Source organism: Anolis carolinensis, unplaced genomic scaffold (genome assembly GCF_035594765.1).
Source record: "Anolis carolinensis isolate JA03-04 unplaced genomic scaffold, rAnoCar3.1.pri scaffold_55, whole genome shotgun sequence".
Classification (NCBI taxonomy): domain Eukaryota; kingdom Metazoa; phylum Chordata; class Lepidosauria; order Squamata; family Dactyloidae; genus Anolis; species Anolis carolinensis.
In genome coordinates, this window is record NW_026943864.1 from 63,290 (window position 1) to 84,813 (window position 21,524).

Consider the following 21,524-nt stretch of genomic DNA (forward strand, 5'->3'; position numbering starts at 1 on the left):
CTCGAGTATAAGTCGACCCAAATATAAGCCAAGGCACCTAATTTTAGCACAAGAAATCTGGGAAAACATTGACTCGAGTATAAGCCGAGATACCAAAAAAATTACCATATTTTCTCGAGTATAAGCCGACCCAAATATAAGCCAAGGCACCTAATTTTACCACAAGAAATCTGGGAAAACATTGACTCGAGTATAAGCCGAGGGTGGTAAATACATCGTGATATTTTGGTGCTAAATTCGTAAATACAGTAATTACTGCGTAGCTTTACTGCATATTGAACTACTTTTTCTGTCAAATTTGTTGTATAACATGATGTTTTGGTGCTCAATTTGTAAAATCATCACTTAATTTGATGTTTGATAGGCTTTTTCTTAATCCCTCCTTGTTATCCAACATATTCGCTTATCCAACATTCTGCTGGCCTGTTTATGTTGGATAAGTGAGACTCTACTGTACCAATACATTTACATTAATTGAGGCACCAGTCGTTTAAATGTTTTGGGATCTTTACATCAAACTGGAATTTAAGATATTCAACTCTAATTAAATCATTATTTTCATCTTCTTCAATGTAAATGTGTTTATGTATCCTTTTAATAATCATAGAGTGAAATAATCAATGTAATAATAATAATAATAATAATAATAATAAATGCCGTAAAATAATAAATGTAAAAATAGAGTAAAATAATACATGTATTAATAATAAAAATAGAGTAAAATAAATGTAAAAGTAACAACAATAATAGAGTAAAATAATAAATGTAATAATAATAATTAATAGAATAAAATAATAAATGTATTAATACCAATAATAACAGAGAAAAATAATAAATGTACCATATGGTTGTTGTATGTCTTTCGGGCTGTACCATATATTTTCGAGTATAAGCTGACCCAAATATAAGCCAATCAGGATCCTCACCCGAGTATAAGCCGAGGGGGCCTTTTTTAGTCCTAAAAAAAGGGCTGAAAAACTAGGCTTATACTCGAGTATATACAGCACATTCCTTAATCATTTTCAAAAAGCTATGGGCAATTTGCTGTGAAAAAACAGCTGGTCCACTGTAACTTCTTTGTTTCAAGCCTTTTTCTGTTCCAAACCAGAGTAAGTCCATTTAATTAGCAAGATTTGCATATGTGTTTACATCACATTCAGGAATTGATTTAATAGGATTTTGCCTTAGTCTCTTACCACTGGCTCTGAGCCTAAAGCAGTTTTGGGTTCCTAAGATTTTAAGCCCTTGTTTTGTTTTGTTTTTTAAATCGTTATTTATATAGGCCTCCCAATAACAATGTTCTATGGCCAGCTCACAAAACCATAAAATATTTAAAAAGACCATAGTCAAAACACAATAGCCAAGTGCAATGAATTGCAGCATGAAATATTGTGTTGGCAGCAGAGAAAATAAATCCAACTTACACAGCATCAGCACAGGCTCAATAAGATGCAAGAGGTTTGCCTTGTTTAGTCTCACTTCCCAGTTTGGCCACCAACAAACCTTCCAACAGACCTCACAACCTCTGAGGATGCCTGTCATAGATGTGGGTGAAATGTCAGGAGAGAATGCTTCTAGAACATGGCCATACAGCCTGGAAAACTCACAGGTTAATCACCTTGATTAGCATTGAATAGCTTCATCTCCTGGCTTCTTCCTGCCTGGGGGCATCCATTGTTTAGAGTCGTTAGCTGCCCCTGGTTAATTCATGTCTGGAACTCCTCTGTTTTCAGAGTGTTGCTTCTTATTTACTGTTCTGATTGTTGAGTTTTTTTAATACTGGTAGCCAGATTTTGTTCAGTATATGGCTCAAGTATTTTATAATGTACTAGCTGTGCCCGGCCACGCGTTGCTGTGGCGAAGTCTGGTGGTCTGGGAAATAAAGTATTGAGGAATTGGTGGTAGTTAAGGTCAAGGGTAAAGGTTTTCCCCAGACATTAAGTCCAGTCGTGTCTGACTCTGGAGGTTGGTGCTCATCTCCATTTCTAAGCCGAAGAGCCGGCGTTGTCCGTAGACTCCTCCAAGGTCATGTGGGATGACTACATGGAGCGGTGTTACCTTCCCGCCAGAGCAGTACCTATTGATGCACTCACATTTGCATGTTTTCGAACTTCTGGGTTGGCAGAAGCTGGAGCTAACAGTGGGGGCTCTCTCCGCTCCCCCAATTCAAACCTGTGGCCTTTCGGTCCAGAAGTTCAGCAGTTCAGCGCTTTAACACGCTGCGCCATCAGGGGATATTATTTCCTAAAGGTTGTGAATATACAATATTTCTGATTGGTTTTTTTGTTTGTTTGTTGGAGGCAAGTATGAATGCTGCAATTAGGAAAAATGATTAGGATGTAATGGCCTTGCAGCTTTAAAGCCTGGCTGTTTCCTCCCTGAGTGAATTTTTTGTTGGGAGGTGTTAGCTGGCCCTGATTGTTTCCTGTCTGGAATTCCCTTGTTTTCAGGGTGGTGTTGTTTGCGATATTTTATGTGCTTCTACTGTCTGTGGCCCTGAGAAAACAGAGGATTTTCCAGACTTTGATGATGGGAATACTTTGTTGGGAGGTGTTAGCTGGCCCTGATTGTTTCCTGTCTGGAATTCCCTTGTTTTCAGAGTGGTGTTGTTTGCGATATTTTATGTGCTTCTACTGTCTGTGGCCCTGAGAAAACAGGATTTGCCAGACTTTGATGATGGGAATACTTTGTTGGGAGGTGTTAGCTGGCCCTGATTGTTTCCTGTGTGGAATTCCCCTGTTTATTTACTGTCCTGGTTTTAGAGATTATATTGTTCTGCATTATTCTATCCGAGTAATTATTTCATATTAAAGAAGAATCTCACTTATCCAACATTCGCTTATACAATGTTCTGGATTATCCAACGCAGTCTGCCTTTTCATAATCAATGTTTTTGTAGTCAGTGTTTTAAATTCATTGTGATATTTTAGTGGTAAATTTGTAAATACAGTACAGTAGAGTCTCACTTATCCAACATAAACGGGCCGGCAGAACGTTGGATAAGCGAATATGTTGGATAATGAGGAATTAAGGATAACCCTATTAAACATCAAATTAAGTTATGATTTTACAAATTAAGCACCAAAACATCATGTTAGACAACAAATTTGTCAGAAAAAGTAGTTCAGTACACAGTAATGCTATATAGTAATTACTGTATTTATGAATTTAGCACCAAAATATCACGATATATTGAAAGCATTGACTACAAAAATGTGTTGGATAATCCAGAACGTTGGATAAGCGAGTGTTGGATAAGTGAGACTCTACTGTAAATACTACATAGCATTACTGCGCATGGAACTACTTTTTCTGTCAAATTTGTTGTAAAACATGATGTTTTGGTGCTTAATTTGTATAACGATTACCTAATTTGATGTTTAATTGGCTTTTCCTGAATCCCTTCTTATTATCCAACATATTCACTTATCCTGCCGGCCTGTTTACGTTGGATAAGTGAGACTCTACTGTATATTGATAATCTTAAATTATCTGCTTAGAACTGGATTATCTGAGGCCCCTTCTTCACAGCTGTATAAAATGCACACTGAAGTGGATTATATGGCAGTGTGGAGTCAAGATAATCCAGTTCAAAGCAGATAATATAAGATTATAAATGGGTTATATAGCTGTGTGGAAGGGCCTTGAGTTTACACTGCCATATAATCCAGTGCAAATTAGATAATCTGTGGAAGAATTCTAAGTGAGGCCTAAATCTGCCTGTCCCCTAACTGAAACCTGGCTGTCCTTTGGTTGCTAGGCAACCAAGTGGGCAGAGATTAGCCCTCTAAACTGGCAGCAATTGGATAAAAAAAATTATTGCTCTCCCTCTAATTAGGACTTTATTTTTCTTTTCTTTTTGTTGTATCAACCTTGAGGCGTGGATGATGGGTTGTGTTGTCAAATTTTGAGGTTGGGGGGCCTGTACTTTTGTTGTTTTGTGAATTGCCGTGATGCCATCACTCTTTTATATATATAGACTAGCTGTGCCCGGCCATGCGTTGCTGTGGCGAAGTCTGGTGGTATGGGAAATAAAGTCTTCAGGAATTGGTGGTAGTTAAGGTAAAGGGTAAAGGTTTTCCCCTGACATTAAGTCCATTATAAATGGGTTATATAGCTGTGTGGAAGGGCCTTGAGTCTACACTGCCATATAATCCAGTTAAAATCAGATAATCTGTATTTTAAAGGCAGTGTGGAAGAGGCCTAAGTGAGGCTTAAGTCTGCCTATCCCCTGGGCTGAGTGGGTTGCTAGGAGACCAAGTGGGTGGAGCTTAGCCTTCTAAATGGCAGCAATTGGATAAAAACAATTATTACTCTCCCTCTAATTAGAACTTTATTTTTTGTTTTCTTTTTGTTGTATGAACGTAGAGGCATGGATGAGGGGTTGTGCTGCCAAGCTTAGTGTTTCTGGGATGTGTAGTTTTGTTGTTTTGTCCTGGGCCGAAATTTCATTACCTTTTTATATATATAGATGGTTTTAAATCTATTTATTGTATTTTGTTAAATTACCTAATTGTTTTAATTGCTTAAGTTTTATCTTTTTGTATTGTATATTGGCATTGAATTTGGCCAGATTGTGAGCCACCCTGAGTCCCTTCGGGTGAGAAGGGCGGGATAGAAATGATGGAAATAAATATATATAAACCTTTCTTGCTTAGTTATCCATACCTCACAACCTCTGAGGATGCCATGGATGTGGGTGAAACGTCAGGAGAGAATACTTCTAGAACATGGCCAGACAGCCCGGAAAACATACAACAACCCTGTGATCCTGGCCATGAAAGCCTTCGACAACACAAAGATTTCAGTTCTCAATATGAAACACTGGAATAAGGTTACAAAGGCAACAAAAGGCAGCTCAGTGGGAATGGGGAACACACACTGAACACAGCTGTGACAAATTAAATTAAAAAACACTAATAATGAATGCAATTACTAGCAAATGGTGGATGTAAAATAGACACAGTTAGCACTGAGCAGGAAAGATATTTAGAATGGAAGGAGGAGGGTTGGCCTTTAGTTTCAGGACCATGGACAGCAAACAGAAGGACTATAAGCGGTCCTTTCTAGATTGGAATTCCCGCTCTTCCTAATCTTGGATTCTCTCTTAATGTTTAGGCCAGGGGTCCTCAAACTTTTAAAGCAGAGGGCCGGTCCACAATCCTTCAGACTGTTGAGGGGCCGAATTATCATTTGGAGAAAAAAACCGAACAAATTCCTATGCACACTGCACATGTCTTATTTGTAGTGCAAAAAACAACAATAACAATGAAAGAACAATACAATATTTAAAAATGAAAATAATTCTAACCAACATAAACCTATCAGGATTTCAATAGGAAGTGTGAGCCTGCTTCTGGCCAATGAGATAGTCAGGTTAATTAGGATTGTTGTTGTTGTGTGTCTTCAAGTCATTTCAGACTTTGGGCGAGCCGAAGTCCAAAATTATTTATTTATTTATTTACTACATTTATTTACTACATTTATATCCCACTGTTCTCACCCCGGAGGGAACTCAGAGCAGCTGTAATACATACAATATATTATATCATTAGCATAGCACAATATTAGCATTATACTATATTGAACTATACCACTATACTGTAATATTATATGTAATATATAACATATAATTAATATTATTATATGGCATTATTGTTAGTATTATATTGTATAAAATGATAATATTATTATCAATATTACATGTATATACAATATATTATATTATTAAAACTGATATAAAAATATTATATTATAAATGAGGGCAGGGGCCAGGTAAATTACCTTGGAGGGCCACATCCGGCCCCCGAGCCTTAGTTTGGGGACCCCTGGTTTAGGCGAATCCATTGCTCCGTGTTGTAGTCCCTAAAGTAAAGCAGCAGCTATCACATATACAAGTCGAATCACCCAATCTGTATGGAAAAAGTCACACGAGAAAGGACAAAGACCCACCCCGAGGAAAAGTGTTCTTGCCATACTTCAAGGGAACCACTGGCCACAAAGGGAAGCTGATGAAGAAACACAACCTACAAACTATCTACAGACCCACGAAGAAAATAAAGAACAGCACTCAGAAAACAGGGGAATTCCAGGCTGGAAACAATCAGGGCCAGCTAACACCTCCCAACAAAGGATTCCCCCAGGCAGGAAGCAGCCAGGTGTTGAATCTGCAAGGCTATTCAATGCTAATTAAGGTGGCCAGAGTCACCATTCACTCTATGGAGCCCCTGATGGCATAGTGGGTTAAAGCCTTGTGACTTGAAGGTTGACTTGAAGCAAAGGCTGAGTTTGTGCAAAATAAATAAATAAATAAATAAAATTCCAGCAATGTTATTCTTTTATCATTTGGAGGCATGGCCTGATGCTCCAAAGGGCGGGATATAAATGTATTAAATAAATAAATAAATAAATAAATAAATAATTTTCCTACTTTTTCTTGTGTGCAAGGCAAAGGCTGAGTTTGTGCAAAATAAATAAATAAATAAATAAAATTCCAGCAATGTTTTCTTTTATCATTTGGAGGCATGGCCTGATGCTCCAAAGGGCGGGATATAAATGTATTAAATAATACCTTGTTTCCCCAAAAATAAGACAGTGTCGTATATTAATTTTTGCTCCCAAAGAGGCGCTAGGTCTTATTTTCAGGGGATGTCTTATTTTTCCACAAAGAAAAATTCACGTTTATGGTTGAATGTTTAAAAAATGAAAATTTATTATCTACTGTACAGTAGTTGTCATCACAAACCAGCATAACCAAACTGTGAATCCTTTCAAGAATTTCTATATTATATTTTATTGCTATACTGTTTTTAAATTACTGTTTTAAATTTCTGTTCATATGTAAATTTATGTTGTTGTTGGGCTTGTCCCTGTGTAAGCTGCCCTGAGTCCCTTCTGGGAGATGGAGGTGGGATACAAGAATAAAGTTATTATATTATTATTATTATTATTATTATTATTATTTCTTGTTCCTACCTTTATTTCCATGTACAACAATCCTGCATGCTTCCAAACAAAAACTTTGCTAGGTCTTACTTTCAGGAGAGGCCTTATATTTAGCAACTAGCTGTGCCCGGCCACGCGTTGCTGTGGCAAAGTATGGTGGTATGGGAAATAAAGTATTGAAGAATTGGTGGTAGTTAAGGTAAAGGGTAAAGGTTTTCTCCTGACATTAAGTCCAGTTGTGTCCGACTGCACACTGAAGTGGATTATATGGCAGTGTGGAGTCAAGATAATCCAGTTCAAAGCAGATAATATGAGATTATAAATGGATTATATAGCTGTGTGGAAGGGCCCTTGAGTCTACACTGCCATATAATCCAGTTCAAATCAGATAATCTGTATTTTATAGGCAGTGTGGAAGAGGCCTAAGTGAGGCCTAACTCTTCCTGTCCCCTGGGCTGCGTGGGTTGCTAGGAGACCAAGTGGGCGGAGCTTAGCCTTCTAACTGGCAGCAATTGGATAAAAACAATTATTCCTCTCCCTCTAATTAGGACTTTATTTTTCTTTTGTTTTTTGTTGTATGAACATAGAGGCATGGATGAGGGGTTGTGCTGCCAAGTTTAGTGTTTCTGGGATGTGTAGTTTTGTTGTTTTGTCCTAGGCCGAAATTTCATTACCTTTTTATATAGATAGATTCAGCAAAACCTCTACTAGGTCTTATTTTTCTGGGGATGTGTTATTTTCAGGGAAACAGGGTAAATAAATAAATAAATAAATAAATTTCCTACTTTTTCTTGTGTGCAAGGCAAAGGCCGAGTTTGTGCAAAATAAATAAATAAATAAAATTCCAGCAATGTTTTTCTTTTATCATTTGGAGGCATGGCCTGATGCTCCGGCACATGCCACGGAAGTTCTCCGATTGCCACCTGGTGGTGCCCAGCCTGCTCAACAGTGAGTAAGGAGTAGAAGCCATGCCCTAGGAGATGTTCCACAGGGAGAAAAAGACACACACACACACACACACACACAGCATGCATTGCATCTTTTGGCAGCCGTGCTTGGCAACCGACCTTGGGCTGTCCTTGCAGGGAACGCCAAGGCTGGCTGGGCCTGGAGCCCCCTCGACAAGGAAAGCAATTCAGCAGGAAAAGAAAAATAGGAGCGGAGTCACTCGGCACCCATCATGGGAAGCAAAGCTAACGGGAACAGGCAGGTGGGCACCACTGCAGGCCTGCCTATGGGTATGGCGTGAGCGAGAGGGATGGAGAAGGGCTGATTCAAAAAAAGGCAGGGAGAGGGGGAAAGAGAATAAACAAAGGGAAGCTGGAGGGGAGGAGAGGGAGGAGAGAGGCAAGGCAGCCAAAGGAGCAGTCTGCGGAAAGAAATATTGAAGCTGATGAACTGACGGAGCAGGGAGAGACCATTCCAGCCTGTGGATAGTTTAGTACAGTAGCAAAGGACATGGTTTTATTTATTACCCTTATTTATTACCCTTCTTCCGTCTAAAGAGCTCAAAGCAGGATATGTCACCCTTTCTCCCCAGCCCACCTATGTTAAATTTAAAGCAACCATGTGGTGACAATAGCATCCATTTAAATGAAAGGATGAATTCATTCCAGGTTTGAGTCTGATAGGAGGAACCCAAAATGCTGAATCATACAAATATGAGGGTTGGATGAAAAGTAAGGCCTCCACCTTTGTAGGTTAAAAGGTAAAGGTTTCCCCTGATGTTTCTCTCCATTTCTAAACCGAAGAGCCGGCATTGTCCATAGACATCTCCAGGTCATGTAGCCGGCATGACTGCATGGAGCACCATTGCCTTCCCACCGGAGCGGTACCTATTGATCTACTCACATTTGCATGTTTTCGAACTGCTAGGTTGGCAGGAGCTAGGGCTAACAGTGGGCGCTCATTCCATTCCCGGGATTTGAACCTGGGACCTTTTGGTCCATCTTCGTAACTCCTCAACAAATGGCAGTCCTGGTCTGCGGCAGGTCCTGGCTTGTTCAGTAGACTCCCTTCTACAGTTAGTTCCATTTGGCGGGAAGCCTTAGCATTGAATGGCTGTGTTGTTAAAGAGCAAAGTATGGAACCCTGCGCAGACGGGGAAGCCTTAGCATTGAACTGTTGTGTTGTTAAAGTGCGAAGCATGGAACCCTGCGCAGACGGGGAAGCCTTAGCATTGAATGGTTGTGTTGTTAAAGTGCGAAGCATGGAACCCTGCGCAGACGGGGAAGCCTTAGCATTTGAATGGTTGTGTTGTTAAAGTGCGAAGCATGGAACCCTGCGCAGACGGGGAAGCCTTAGCATTGAATGGTTGTGTTGTTAAAGTGCGAAGCATGGAACCCTGCGCAGACGGGGAAGCCTTAGCATTGAACGGTTGTGTTGTTAAAGTGCGAAGCATGAAACCCTGTGCAGACGGAGAAGCCTTAGCATTGAATGGTTGTGTTGTTAAAGAGCGAAGTATGGAACCCTGTGCAGACGGGGAAGCCTTAGCATTGAATGGTTGTGTTGTTGAAATGCAAAGTATGGAACCCTGCACAGATGGGGAAGCCTCAGCATTGAACGGTTGTGAAGTATGGAACCCTGTGCAAATGGTCAGTCAATGCAACTTAAGCAACGTGCAGTCACTGAATTCTTGAGAGAAGAAGGTATCGCCCCAAAGGAGATTCATCAGAGAATGCAAGTTGTTTGTGGTGATTGTGTTGATGTGAGTCCTATGCATTGCTGGGTGAGCAAGATTAAAGATGTTGAGGTGGGAATGTCTGAAGAGTTGGACGTTCTGTGACAGCAACCACCAAGTTTCACAAGCAAAAGATGGACAGATTGATTCAGGACGATCGCCGTATCACTCAGAGAGAAATTTCAAGCATAATGGGCATTTCACAAGAATGTGTGGGTCACATTATTGCTTTGCTTGGCTATCGGAAGACCTGTGCACGATGGGGACTGTGAGATGCTGGTTGCGGAAACAGAGTGTCAACTTCTTCTGTGACGGCTTCAGAAAACTTGTTCATCGTTGGCAGAAATGTATCCAATTGTCTGGTGATGATGTGGAAAAGTGAATAGTGGTAGTTAAAGAGCACATTCTAAGGATTGTTTCTGTGTTGGATTGATTAAAATATTCCCACCCAAACTGAAGTAACGAAGGTGGAGGCATTACTTTTCATTCAACCCTCGTATTATCCTTCAACTCTAGCTGTTTTGGCTAGGGCTGTTGGGAGTTGCAGCCACGTGCAAATGATCACCCATTCTCCATTCCTGCCATGGAAGTTGTTCTACAAGGGAAACTGTTCACCGTCTCCATGAAAAATTCAGTCTATATTATTGGTGGAGGAAGGGCATTATGTAGTGGTGCCCTTCCAATTTTTCTGCCTTAACACATCCTCTGTTCTTATGCTACAACGGGAGCACGATTTGGAGGCAATTCCCTACTGGGGATGAGATTCTGGCCCATAATATGAGTTGGGCTGAGCGAGAACATAAAAGACCCTTCCAGAATCACAAAAAGATGTTTGTGCTTATGGACTGCAAACGACTCACGGTAGCAGTTTCCGAAAATTTGCTCTTTTGAACTTCAGTGGCCCTGAACTGTTCAGGCATGGTTCCTCAGGGTGTTCAACTTGGAACACTGTGTCCAGTTCCGAGCACCACAGTTCAAGAAGGATGTCGACAAGCTGGAACATCTCCAGAGAAGGGCAACCAAGATGTTCAAAATACTCTCAAGACGAATGATTGAGGAGGCTGGGCATGTTTAGTTTGGAGACAAGTAGACATAGAGGTGATGTGATAGTCATAATATCAGAACGGAGTGAGCTTGTGTTTGGCAGAATCACAAAATCACTTAGTTAGAAGAAACTAAAAGGGCTGTTGAAGGCTTTCATGGCTTTCATGGCCAGAATCACTGGGTTGCTGTGAGTTTTCCGGGCTGTATAGCCACGTTCCAGAAGTATTCTCTCCTGATGTTTTACCCACATCTATGGCAGGCACCCTCACAACCTTTGAGGATGCCTGCCATAGATGTGGGCGAAATGTCAGGAGAGAATACCGTATAGACTCGAGTATAAGCCGACCCGAATATAAGCTGAGGCACCTAATTTTACCACAAAAAAACTGACTCCAGTATAAGCCAAGGGTGGTAAATTTCAGAAATAAAAATAGATACCAATAAAATTACATTAATTAAGGCATCGGTAGGTTAAATGTTTTTGAATATTTACATCAAGATCAAATTTAAGATAAGACTGTCCAACTCTGATCAAATCATTATTCTCATCTTCTTCAATGTACATGTGCTTATGTAACCTTTTAATAATAATAGAGTAAAATAAGAAATGTAATAATAATAATAATAATAATAATAATAATAATAATAATAAATACAGGAAAATAATACATGTAATAATAAATAGAGTAAAATAATAAATGCAATAATAATAATAATAATAAGATCAGAGTGAAATAATAAATGTAATCATAATAATAATAATAATAATAGAGTAAATAAAATACATGTGCTTATGTATCCTTTTAATAATAATAGAGTAAAGTAATACATGAAATAATAATAATAATAATATAGGAAAATAATACATGTAATAAAATGCAATGATAATAATATCACAGTGAAATAATAAATGTATTATTATTAATAATAATAAAAATAGAGTAAAATAAGTGCAATTGTAGCCACAACAATAGAGAAAAATAATAAATATATACCAATAATAATAGAGAAAAATAATAAATGTACCATATATTCTCGAGTATAAGCTGACCCAAATATAACCAACCAGGACCCTCACCCGAGTATAAGCCAAGGGGGGCTTTTTCAGTCTTAAAAAGAGGGCTTACTTTACTCTATTTTTATTATTATTAATAATACTTCTGGAACATGGCCATACAGCCCGGAAAACATACAACAACCCTCTTCCTCAAAACATTTATAAAACAGCATATGTTATCTGACCCAAGTACCTTACCAATCTTAATCTTCTACCGTTATAGGAGCATTCAACATCTATCTCTGACTGTTTTAGATAAACAGTTTTACCATCCTTGTGGAAGGCTTCTCTCATGTCCCCACATGGAGCTGGAGCTAACAGAGGGAGCTCATCCGCACTCTCCCCGGGTTGGATTCGAACCTGGCAGCCTTCAGGTCAGCAACCCAACCTTCAAGTCGCAAGGCTTTAACCCACTACACCACCGGTGGCATCTCCTGGGCAACGTCCTTGCAGACAGCCCATTCTCTCACACCAGAAGCGACTTGCAGTTTCTCAAGTCGCTCCTGACATGAAAAAAAAGATAAACAGTAGATTTTGTTTCTCTAAGGATTCCTCTTTCTTTACCAACAGCATTTGTTGCCTTTTCTATAACGAAGAATATCTGTGGAACACCTTTTGAATATCTGCATTATCAGCAATTATCTCTTTCCCCTCTTGTATCTTTATTTCTCTCTCTCTCTCTGTTTCTTTTTATAACTTAAACGCCAACAATCTCCCTGGCATATTTGCAAATTCAACGTTCTTTGGCTTTTGCATAATGCATTTTTTTTTCTCTCGATCTCAAGTCACAGTTAGCACTGATAGCCGTCTCTGTAAAATTTTAATATATGATTCATCACAGCCATTTTTTGAAGGAGATTTCTCTAATTATTCTACCAGATGCATCTTGTATATATTTTGGCATAATGAGACACAGGCGGTATTTATATTTTGAGATACTGAAACCCCATCTGATAATTTCAACTCGGTCTTTTCATTCACAATTTTTTTCGAATATATGACTTCCAGTGCTAACTTCATTATTTGGATTTAAAGAGATTGATGATGCACATAAATTTTTGCTTATCTTGCAGAATGAAGACAGCTTGACGCCACTTTAAATGGCGTGTCTAAATGTCATGGAAACACGGGAGTTGTGGTTTTACAAGGTCGTGAGCCTTCTCTGCCAAACTACAACTCCTATTCCAACAAAAGAAAATGACAAGCAATCTCACAATTGTGTGTCTCTATGGCAAGGACATCCTCTTGCATCTGCCCTCCAAGGTTTCGTGAGCAAGCATGCAAATGACCTGACCGGAGGCTGCTTGGTTTAAATATAGGCAGTGCCAGGAGGGCATCCGGCGTGGCACATGGAGAAGAGACAAACACAGAGATGGAAACACCCCTCGAAAACACCGCGAGTTTGCTTCTGAATTCTTCTGGAGTGGCCACATGCTCATATGCTCAATGCTTCTTGGCTTGATGACAATTAGGGGAGACAATGTCAGCCAATTTGTCATCAGGTGGATTGCAGGCCTCTCTAATGCTATATATTCAACGTTCTCATAGGTGCAATCTGCACTGATTCTGGTAGAATAGAATCCCACTTACACGACTTCCGCTAATTATAATATTATAATGGAATACAATATTATACTACTAATAATGCAATATAATTATATTAATTATATATTATATATTAAATGTAATATTACTAATAATATTACCATATAATGATATAGTACAATATAGTAATTTAATGCTTATATTGTGCTATGCTAATAATATATTGTATGTTCATTTGATTTGTAAGCCGCTCTGAGTCCCCTTTGGGGTGAGAAGAGAGGGATATAAATGTAGTAAATATTACTATTTACTATAAAATTATTACTAATAATATTACCATATAATGATATAGTACAATATAGTAATTTAATGCTTATATTGTGCTATGCTAATAATATATTGTATGTTCATTTGATTTGTAACCTGCTCTGAGTTCTCACCGCGGGGTAAGAAGAGCGGGATATAAATGTAGTAAATATTACTATTTACTATAAAATTATTACTAATAATATTACCATATAATGATATAGTACAATATAGTAATTTAATGTTCATATTGCGTTATGCTAATAATATATTGTATGTTCATTTGATTTGTAAGCCGCTCTGAGTCCTCTTCGGGGTAAGAAGAGCAGGATATAAATGTAGTAAATAAATATTACTAATAATATTACCATATAATGATGTAGTACAATATAGTAATTTAATGCTTTAACAACACAACCGTTCAATGCTAAGGCTTCCCCATCTGCACAGGGTTCCACACTTCGCACTTTAACAACACAACCGTTCAATGCTAAGGCTTCCCCATCTGCACAGGGTTCCATACTTCGCACTTTAACAACACAACTGTTCAATGCTAAGGCTTCCCCATCTGCGCAGGGTTCCACACTTCGTACTTTAACAACACAACCGTTCAATGCTAAGGCTTCCCCATCTGCGCAGGGTTCCATACTTCGCACTTTAACAACACAACCGTTCAATGCTCAGGCTTCCCCGTCTGTGCCGGGCTCCATACTTTGCACTTTAACAACACAACCGTTCAATGCTAAGGCTTCTCCATCTGGCAGGGTTCCATACTTCACACTTTAACAACACAACCGTTCAATGCTCAGGCTTCCCATCAAATGGAACTGATCTTTGTAGGTTCGACCTATTTGCCGACTTAGCATAGACCCACAGGTATGCCTTCTCAGCAGGGCTGGCCGGAGATAATTTATAATATTAAGTGGGGGTGGAGAAAAGCGCCCCCACCCCGCTGGCGCCACGCAGGGGGTGGGGAAAAGCGCCCCCCCCACAGGGGCGGGGGAAGCCTGACGGTGCCCCCCAGGGACCTGCGCCCGAGGCGGCCGCCTCACGTGGCCTCTATGGTGGGGCCGGCCCTGCTTCTCAGTATTATACTTAGCACTTTAATGCCTTCATCAGTTGGGCAACTACCCCTCCCTGATGACTCTGACATATTTTGCACTTTGGCCCAGATCTGTGATTTTAACTCATGTTTTTAACACCTTATTTTGTATGTTGACCTTTTATGACTGTTCAATGCTAAGGCTTCCTTCCAAATGGAACTGTAGAGGAGAGTCTACTGAACGAGTGAGTACCTGCCACAGACCAGGACTGCCATCTGTTGAGGATTATGAAGGTGGAGGCATTACTTTTCATTCAACCCTCGTAATATGAAATATTTTGTGGTGGCTTAGTCTTTTTTGGGCAACTAAGTCCCACCAGCCTTACAAGAGACCGGCTTCTGATCTGAAGTTGGAATTGCTACTGTGGTTCAAATGCCCACTGGCTCCACTGGCTAGGAAATTCTTGGGAGTTGTAGTTGAGTGACCAGGGTGAGTGTAGGATTAGGTCTACTCATTGCTGAAGGGAAAACTAAATCCTTTAGGCATATCATAGGCCGGGCTAGAGCACAGGAAGAAAGGAAGCATGTACAAATGATCTCTCAGTCACTTGCATTCCAACTTTCCTGCTGTGTCATTGAGAAACTGCACACTTTGAGGAGCATCAAATGTGTTTGAGTCTAAATCCATCAGCCGGCCGGGGCCCTGTTTCCATGGCAACAGGGCTAGGTGACAGCTACCCCGGCCGTGACAATCGCCATCGCCTTCTTTTGCACAACCGCCACCCAAGAGTCAGTGGGCTGAAATGTCTGCCACAGCTGCCTGTGTGAGAGCTAATGGAGGCTTCTCCATCATCGCCAAGCCATCTCTACAACAACTAGCCATGTTTGGTCGCTACAACCATCTGCTTTCCAGACTCCTCCTCTCCCCCCCCCCACACACACACACACAAACCCAGACAACATGTAGCCGGGAGCGAGTGGGTGGGTGGTCTCAGCCCAAGTGACGGTGCGTGTGGGTGTTGTTGTTGTGCGTCTACATGGGAAAAGAAAACTTGGAGAGACTTCTTGACGTAAGCGAGAACCATTTGGCACTCCTCGTGAGACGAAGGGCGTGTTCGTGGAGGGGTTATGTAAACTGAAACTGTCTGGTTGCTGTCGGGATACTAAAACACATTGCCGTCGGGGCCTTACACACACACACACAAAAGGCAAACAGAGAAGGGTTAGATTTGCACAGGGATGGAGTGACAAGGTTTAAGGCACATTACCTATATGCAAACAGCCCTGAATCTGCAAAGCTGGCAGGAGCCAAGGCTCCAGTGTTTGTAATCCATGAATAGAGCCTCAAACAGAAAAGCATCTTAGTTTTGGCCTCCCAGAATCTCATTTTTATCCCTGCTGCTACCATCCCAGTATATGTCACTGCTCCAGAACTGGTTCTGAAAGAGTAGCGGAAGTTCTCTGGGATTTCAGAGAACGCTCTTTCTCAGCCTACTAAGAAAAAACAGAGTCTGGACCTAGGGCTTTCTCCCTCCAAAACAGATGCTCTGGTGCTCTAGATCCTCTCTAATTGCAAGCTGCATTATAACCTCTAGATCAGGGGTCCCCAAACTTTTTAAGCAGAGGGTCAGTCCACAATCCTTCAGACTGTTGAGGGGCCGAATTATCATTTGAAAAAACAAAAAACAAATTCCTTTGCATACTGCACATGTCTTATTTGTAGTGCAACAACAACAACAATGAAAGAACAATACAATATTTAAAAATGAAAACAATTTTTACCAACATAAACCTCTTAGGATTTCAATGGAAAGGGTGGGCCTGCTAATGGCCAATGAGATAGCCAAGTTAATTAGGATTGTTGTTGTTGTTGTTGTTGTTGTTGTTGTTGTTGTGTGCCTTCAGGTCATGTCAGCCGAGCCTAAGTCTAAAATTAATTATTTATTTACTGCATTTATTTACTACATTTATATCCCACCCTTCTCACCCCGAAGGGGACTCAGAGCAGCCGTATGTACATACAATATATTATATTATTAGCATAACACAATATTAGCACTATATATTACTATATTGAACTACACCACTATACTATTATACAATATGTAATATATATATATACAGTAGAGTCTCACTTATCCAAGCTAAATGGGCCGGCAGAAGCTTGGATAAGCGAATAACTTGGATAATAAGAAGGGATTAAGGAAAAGCCTATTAAACATCAAATTAGGTTATGATTTTACAAATTAAGCACCAAAACATCCTGTTATACAGCAAATTGGACAGAAAAGGTAGTTCAATACGCAGTAATGTATTTACGAATTTAGCATCAAAATATCATGATATATTCAAAACATTGACTACAAAAATGGCTTGGATTATCCAGAGGCTTGGATAAGCGAGGCTTGGATTAGTGAGACTCTACTGTAACATATAATTAATATTATTATATGGTACAGTATTACTATTAGTATTATATTGTATAGCATAAGATTATTATTAATATTATATGTATATACAATATATTATTAAAACTGATGTAAAAATATTATATTATAAAACTGAGGGCGGGGGCCAGGTAAATGACCTTGGAGGGCCGCATCCGGCCCCCGGGCCTTAGTTTGGGGACCCCTGCTCTAGATCATCTCTATGAGGGTTGAATGAAAAGTAATGCCTCCACCTTCGTAATTCCTCAACAGATGGCAGTCCTAGTATGCAGCAGGCCCTAGCTTGTTCAGTAGACTCTCCTCTACAGTTAATAATAATAATAATAATAATAATAATAATAATAATAATAATAATAACTTTATTCTTATACCCCGCCCCATCTCCCCGAAGGGACTCGGGGTGGCTTACATGGGGCCATGCCCAAACACCACAATATAAAAGCAAACAAAACAATAAAGCAAATCACTCAACAATAAAAACAACAATATCGATAAAAACAGTCATAAAAGGTCAACATACAAAATAAGGTGTTAAAAACATGAGTTAAAATCACAGATCTGGGCCAAAGTGCAAAATATGTCAGAGTCATCAGGGAGGGGTAGTTGCCCAACTGATGAAGGCATTAAAGTGCTAAGTATAATACTGAGAAGGCATACCTGTGGGTCTATGCTAAGTCGGCAAATAGGTCGAACCTACAAAGATCAGTTCCATTTGATGGGAAGCCTGAGCATTGAACGGTTGTGTTGTTAAAGTGTGAAGTATGGAACCCTGCCAGATGGAGAAGCCTTAGCATTGAACGGTTGTGTTGTTAAAGTGCAAAGTATGGAGCCCGGCACAGACGGGGAAGCCTGAGCATTGAACGGTTGTGTTGTTAAAATGTGAAGTATGGAACCCTGTGCAGATGGGGAAGCCTTAGCATTGAATGGTTGTGTTGTTAAAGTGCAAAGTATGGAGCCCGGAACAGACGGGGAAGCCTTAGCATTGAACGGTTGTGTTGTTAAAGTGTGAAGTATGGAACCCTGCCAGACGGAGAAGCCTTAGCATTGAACGGTTGTGTTGTTAAAGTGCAAAGTATGGAGCCCGGCACAGACGGGGAAGCCTGAGCATTGAACGGTTGTGTTGTTAAAGTGCAAAGTATGGAACCCTGCGCAGACAGGGAAGCCTTAGCATTGAACGGTTGTGTTGTTAAAGTGCCAAATATGGAACCCTGCGCAGACGGTCGGTCAATGCAACTTAAGCAACGTGCAATTCTTGACAGCAGAAGGTGTCACCGCAAAGGAGATTCAGGAGAGAATGCAAGCTGTTTGTGGTGATTGTGTTGATGTGAGTACTGTGTGTCATTGGGCGAGTAAGTTTAAAGATGTTGAGGTGGGAACATCTGACTTGCGTGACAAACAAAGAGTTGGACGTCCTGTGACAGCAACCACTGAATTTTACAAGCAAAAGTTTGACAGATTGATTCAGGACGATTGTTGTATCCCTCAGAGAGAAATTTCAAGCATCATTGACATTTCACAAGAATGAGTGGGTCACATTATTGCTTTGCTTGGCTATCGGAAGATCTGTGCATGATGGGTCTTGTGAGACACTGGTTGTGGAAACCGAGTGTCGACTTCTTCCATGACGGCTTCAGAAAACATGTTCATTGTTGGCAGAAATGTATCCAATTGTCTGGTGATTGTGTGGAAAAGTGAAAAGTGATTGTTAAAGAGTACATTCTAAGGGTTATTTCTGTGTTGGATTTATTAAAATATTCCCATCCAAACCCAAGTAATGAAGGTGGAGGAATTACTTTTCATTCAACCCTCGTATTATTCTATGATTCTATGATCAATGTGGATAATATTGAACTTTTAAGTGTTTTGGTTTTGGGAGTTCTGGAAAAAAGGATGCTCAACCTATATTGTACTAGGGATTTTTATTCCAAGAATTGCATTATAAAATTCAGAGTCTGAGGTATAACCATGTTGCTATTTTCATAGCAGTCTGTTGGAGTCTGAATTAGATCAAAAAGGTAGACCAGACAAAGTTCTCCAGCAGATTTTATCTCTGAACATGAGAACAAAAGCATACCTTTCAGCATTTCAAAGATGGAAATTGCGGCAGATGCGGCTTAAACAAGCTCAGAGTGTGGTCAGAATGGCAAAGGTTGTTAAGAAGGGAGGAACACACAAGCGGAGAGTGCTGGACATAGTTTGCTTTTGCCCGAACCTTCTGGAAAGTCACAAGTCTGCACTCTCCTCTTCCCATGTGAAAATGAAAAATCATACCGTAAATAAACACAGATTTTTTACTTGAAAGAAAACCTCTCTAGGAATTTCTAGGTCTTCTAGCACATTTCTGTGGTTCATTGACAGGATCTCACTTTGTATTTTTCATAGGGAAAAACAGAACTTGCAAAAAAGTTACTTTCGGGCAGTATGTCTCAGAATCCCTAGTTTTTCCAACCTCTGAGGATGCCTGCCACAGATGTGGGTGAAACATCAGGAGAGAATACTTCTGGAACATAGCCATACAGCCTGGAAAACACACAACAACCCTGATCTAATTGTGTACATACTGTAGTATATGGAAATAAGGTACCGTATATACTCGAGTATAAGCCATCCCAAATATAAGCTGAGGCACCTAATTTTACCACAAAAAACTGGGAAAACATTGACTCCAGTATAAGCCGAGATACCAATAAAATTACATTAATTGAGGCATCAGTAGTTTCAATGTTTTTGAATCTTTATGTCAAACTAATTTAAGATATGACTATTCAACTCTGATTAAATCATTATTTTCGTCTTCTTCAATGTAAATGTGCTTATGTATCCTTTTAATAATCATAGAGTGAAATAATAAATGTAATAATAATAATAAATGCCATGCCAAAAGATCTCAGTCGGCATTTGGAAACAACAGACATTGACAAAATTACGATCTGCCAGCTGCAAAAGGCCACCCTACTGGGATCTGCGCGCATCATCCGAAAATACATCACACAGTCCTAGACACTTGGGAAGTGTTCGACTTGTGATTTTGTGATACGAAATCCAGCATATCTATCTTGTTTGCTGTGTCATAATAAAATAAATGCAGTAAAATAATAAATGTAATAATAAATAGAGTAAAATATTAAATGTATTAATAATAAAAATAAAGTAAAATAAATGTAAGAGTAACAACAATAGAGTAAGATAATAAATGTAATAATAAATAGAGTAAAATAATAAATGTATTAATAATAATAAAAATAGAGTAAAATAAATGCAAAAGTAACAACAATAATAGAGTAAAATAATAAATGTAATAATAATAATAAATGGAGTAAAATAATAAATGTAACAATACCAATAATAATAGAGAACAATAATAAATATACCATATATACTTAAGTATAAGCCGACCTGAATATAAGCCCACCAGGACCCTTGCCCGAATATAAGCCGAGGAGGTGTTTTTCCAGTCCTAAAAAGGGGCTGGAAAACTAGGCTTATACTCGAGTATATACAGTATCATAAAATCCAAAACACATCTAATGCAAAGCATTTCCGATTAAGGGATGCTGAACCTGTATTAGGAAACGGGAAACTATGCTCTGCACAAGCAAAGGATTCCAGAAAGAGAGTGAGAGTAAGAATGAGTGCTCTCCCTCAATTACATCACTGGGATCCACCCACTGGCATCCAAGCAGGGAAGCAAGGGACTTTGGAAAAACAGCCCAGGGTCTCCCTTTGCAGTCCGCCCACACCAGCTTCCCCAGTGCTGGATGCCTGCAGCCCTTGTTGGCTTCCTTCCAGAACAGCAGGCACAGTCATAAACAGATAAGTAATAGCTGAATAAATTGTTTGTAGCTAGGGACCAGATTGCCTTTGACCTGCAAGGCATTTGTTTCCTCGTCTAGGACCGATTATGACCACTCCTGCACAGCAACATTCTTCATAGCATGAAAGTGATCCTCACACAAATCTAGACACATAATAGAAGTGAAAATATGTATGTGTATGTGTGGCTGGGGTGTCCACTTCCACAGACAAGCTCCCACTTCCACAAACAGCTATAGCTCCCACTACACAGGAGACACCAATGGCTCTCCCTCCAATGACATTGCAGGTTATAGCGAGCTCCAGTTGTGTCTGAATCTGGGGGTTGGTGCCCATATAATAATAATAATAATAATAATAATAATAATAATAATAATAACAACAACAACAACAACAACAACAACAACAACAACAACAACAAAAGGCCACCTTGCTGGGATCTGCGCGCATCATCCGAAAATACATCACACAGTCCTAGACACTTGGGAAGTGTTCGACTTGTGATTTTGTGATATGAAATCCAGCATATCTATCTTGTTTGCTGTGTCATAATAAAATAATAATAATAATAATAATTTTATAATAATAATATAATTATTATTATATAATTATAATTATAATAATTTTCCAGGGAGACTCATTGTC

General features: G+C 39.5%; 1 protein-coding gene and 1 long non-coding RNA gene across 5 annotated transcripts in view; one reads left to right on the top strand and one right to left on the bottom strand.

Moving 5' to 3' along the window:
• Positions 1–21,524, bottom strand: part of LOC134295006 (neurexin-2-like) — an 87,400-nt gene that overhangs the window by 63,209 nt on the left and 2,667 nt on the right. The window lies entirely within an intron of this gene.
• On the top strand, positions 5,757–18,841 carry LOC134295008 (uncharacterized). The gene is made up of 2 exons (XR_010001591.1): positions 5,757–8,155; positions 11,950–18,841. It is a non-coding gene; the product is annotated as an uncharacterized LOC134295008 (long non-coding RNA).